The sequence below is a fragment of the Arachis ipaensis genome, chromosome B01, assembly GCF_000816755.2.
Source record: "Arachis ipaensis cultivar K30076 chromosome B01, Araip1.1, whole genome shotgun sequence".
In the NCBI taxonomy this organism is placed as follows: domain Eukaryota; kingdom Viridiplantae; phylum Streptophyta; class Magnoliopsida; order Fabales; family Fabaceae; genus Arachis; species Arachis ipaensis.
Window position 1 is genome coordinate 132,401,705 of NC_029785.2, and position 4,411 is coordinate 132,406,115.

Below are 4,411 nucleotides of genomic sequence, written 5' to 3' on the forward strand. Positions count from 1 at the left end.
TTACCTCTTCTTTATTTATTTATTTAGTTATTTTATAACACGTTATCAGCACGAAGCTCTAACGAAATTTTAGGAAGACTTCAGGTAACAAATTTTTATTATAATGAAGCTCTTTCATCTTGAATTTAATGCTCTTAATATATCTAGAAATAATTATTTATCATGGATACTAGATGTTAAAATCCATCTTAATTCAATGGATCTTGAAGATACCATTAAGGTTGAAAATAATACATCCCAGAAGGATAAAGCCAAAGTATTGATTTTCCTTCGTCATCATCTTGAAGTATGATTGAAAAATGAATATCCCACATTAAAAGATCCTGCAGATATGTGGAAAGACCTTGAAAAAAAAAAGAATAGTCATGAAAAGACGGTGATACTTTCTCGAGCCCGATATGTTAGAGAAAAATTTTCTCGACCTTCCATGTCTCGAATGTGCTCTTGCAGCAGCAGTATCGAGAAAAAGAATTTAAAAATATTTTGAGCTAATTTCTTGCTTTCTTGTTGCTGAACGCAACAATGAGTTGCTCTTAAGAAATCATGAAGCGCGCCCAGATGACGCCGCCCCATTTCCTGAAGCAAATGCGGCAAATTATAACCCCAGAAGAGGTAAATGGCAAGATTTTGATAACAAGAAAAAATATGGAAGAAAAAGAAATTATGCTCACAAGAAAAGATCTCACCAGAAGTGGGATAAAGAAAGAAACAATGGGCAAAGTAAATCAATTGAGAATAAATGCTTCCGTTGTGGTAGAAAGGGCCATTGGTCACGTACCTATTGTACTCCAAGGCACCTAGTTGATCTTTATCAAGCATCCTTGAAAAGGGATGACAAAGGAAAGGAAACAATTTTTGTTTCAAATGATGAAAATTTTACCACTCATTATGATGTATCTAATTTCTTTAAGGATTCTGAAGGAAATATTGGCTATTTGATAAATGATGGAATAGTTTGATATGTGTATGTGTTTGTTAAGTATTCATGTGAATAATTTTATTGTGCATGTACTTCTACTCATTTTATTATAATTATCATTTGTCTTTGAAGATAAATGACAAGGACATATCCTGAAGATATTTGCCTTGCGGATAGTGCAAGTTCGCACACTATTCTTAAAAGTGATATATATTACCCATCTTGTGCCAAAAAAAGAGTATGTTAATACTATTATTGGCTCAGGCAATGTGATAGAAGGCTCCGGAAGAGCTATAATTTTGTTTCCTAGAGGAACAAAATTTATAATAAATAATCACATGCCATTGTAAACCAGAAGTTTACTAGCCCAAATGAATTCATAACTTGGCACGACCGATTGGGTCATCCGGGAACAACCATGATGAGGAGAATTATTGAAAACTCTCATGGACATTCACTAAAGAACCAGAAGATTCTTAAATCTAGTGAATTTTGTTGTGCTGCATATTCTCAATGGAAGTTAATTTTAAGGCCATCACCAGTAAAGATTGGATTTGAGTCCCCTGAATTCCTAGAAAGGATTCAAGGTGATATATGTGGACCTATTCATCCACCATGTGGATCTTTTAGATATTTTGTGGTCCTAATAGACGCATCTTCGAGATGGTCACATGTGTGCTTATTATCTTCTCGCAACCTGGCGTTTGCAAGATTACTGGCTCAAATTATTCGATTAAAAGCACAATTTTCAGAAAATCCAATCAAAGCAATTCGTCTTGATAATGCTGGTGAATTTACTTCCCAAGCTTTTGATGCTTATTGTATTACTAATGGAATAAGTGTTGAACATCTAGTAGCTTATGTTCACACACAAAATGGGTTAGCAGAATCACTTATTAAACGCCTCCAATTGATTGCTAGACCCTTGCTTATGAGAACAAATCTCCCAACCTCGGTTTGGGGCATGCTATTTTACATGCCGCAGCACTTATTCGTTTGAGGCCAACGAGTTACCATCAGTTCTCTCCCATGCAATTAGCATTTGGCCAGCAGCCGAATGTTTCCCATTTAAGAATATTTGGATGTGCGATATATGTTCCCATTACACCACCTAATCACACCAAAATGGGACCCCAAAGAAAATTGGAGATATATGTTGGATATGATTCTCCCTCTATAGTGAGGTATCTTGAGATACAAACGGGAGATGTATTTAAAGCTCGGTTTGCGGATTGTCATTTTGATGAATCAAAATTTCCAACATTAGGGGGAGAGAATAAGCTTCCTGAAAAGGAACTTAATTGGAATGCATCATCGTTGATGCATTTAGATCCTCGATCAGGGCAATGTGAACTAGAAGTTCAAAAGATTATACATTTGTAAAGAATAGCAAATAAATTGCCTGATGTCCCAGTAGGACAAATAGCCACAGAAGCAAATACACACCAGAAGCGTGGCAGACTTGTCGGTTCCAAAGATAAAAATCCTCGAAAGAGAAAAGAGAAAAATACTATTCCTGTTGAAAAAGACATAGTAAAGACACCTGCAGTTGTCCAAAATTCTGATATAACGCCAGAAGACGTTCAGGTACCTGAAAATTGTGAAAATGATGAGATCTCGATAAATTATGTCTTTACAGGAGAGAAATTGGACCGAAATAAGACAATTGTCAATGAAATATTTGCATATAATGTGGCATTAAATATCATGCATGAAAGTAAGGATCTTGAGCCAAGATCAGTCGAAGAATATCGACAAAGGAATGATTGGCCAAAGTGGAAAGAAGCCATGAAGGCTGAATTAGACTCACTTGCAAAACGTGAAGTCTTTGGACCTGTAGTCCGTACACCTGAAGATCTGGACGAATGTGGTATAATCGTCTTACTGAGTATCTGGCCAAAAACGGATTCAAGAATGATGATATCTGCCCATGTGTTTTCATAAAGAAAACTGCATCTGGGTTCATTATAATTACTGTGTACGTTGATGATTTAAATATCATTGGGACTCCTGAAGAGATCCCAACAATTATAAAAACTCTAAAAGAAGAGTTTGAGATGAAAGATCTTGGAAGGACTAAATTTTGTCTCGGCCTGCAGATCGAGCATATAAAAAATGGGATCTTTGTTCATCAATTCCGCCCTAAAAAAGAGAATGAAGATATTCTTGGTCCTGAAGTACCATATCTTAGTGCCATTGGAGCGCTAATGTATCTTGCTAATAATACGCGACCTGATATATCATTCGCGGTGAATTTACTAGCAAGGTATAGTTCCTCTCCAACCAGAAGACATTGGAGTGGAATCAAACAAATTTTTCGATATCTTCGTGGAACGGTTGATATGGGATTGTTTTATCCCTATGGATCCAAGTCACAATTAGTTGGCTATGCAGATGTTGGATATTTGTCTGATCCACATAAAGGGAGATCTCAAAGATGATATCTGTTCACATATGGTGGTACAACTATATCATAGAGGTCCATAAAACAGACAATTGCAGCAACATCCTCTAATCATGCTGAAATACTAACGATACATGAAGCTAGTCGTGAGTGTTTTTGGCTGAGGAGTGTGATCCAATATATTCTGTCATCATGTGCACTGGTTGATCAGAAGATAGGTCCAACTATCCTGTTTGAAGATAATACAGCATGCATTGCTCAACTTAAAGGCAGATATATCAAATGTGATAGAACAAAGTATATTGCTCCCAAATTCTTCTTCACTCATGATCTTCAAAATCAAGGGACAATTGATGTTCAACAGATCCGCTCAACTGACAATCTGGGAGATTTATTTACAAAGTCACTCCCAAAATCCTCCTTTGAAAGATTGGTACATGAGATCGGGATGCGCCGATTTCGAGACATTAAATGATATCAGCAAGAGGGGGAGACTGTACTGATTTGATATTGGTAAGAGGGGGAGACTGTACTCTTTTTTCCTTGGTCAGGTTTTTTCCCATTAGGTTTTTCTTGACAAGGTTTTTAATGAGGCAGTTCTCATCACTAAAGGATATTGTACTCTTTTTCCTTCACTAAGATTTTTTACCACTGGATTTTTCTTTAGTAAGGTTTTAACGAGACAATAATCCTAAATGGTCATCCAAGGGAAGTGTTGTGATAAGATCAAATGAGGTGGATGACCATCATTTAATATGGGCGGCTCACATTCTCAAGAGAGATTAATTTAATGAGAGTTGAAAATATTACTTCCTATGTGCATATAAATAGGGGTGTTATATGAAGCAATTTTTATTCCTCTTTCTTTATATTTTTTTAATTTATATTTGTTACCTCTTCTTTATTTATTTATTTAGTTATTTTATAACAATAACTTTTTTTATACTTTCAATGATTTTTATGAAACATAAGAACGTGCAGATAAATAGTAGACGCCGAGAGAAGAAAAAGAAAAAGGAAAAAATAATCATATTTATGTTAAAAAAAGAAACCAACCAAAGAAAATTAGAAATATATATTTTTTTTAC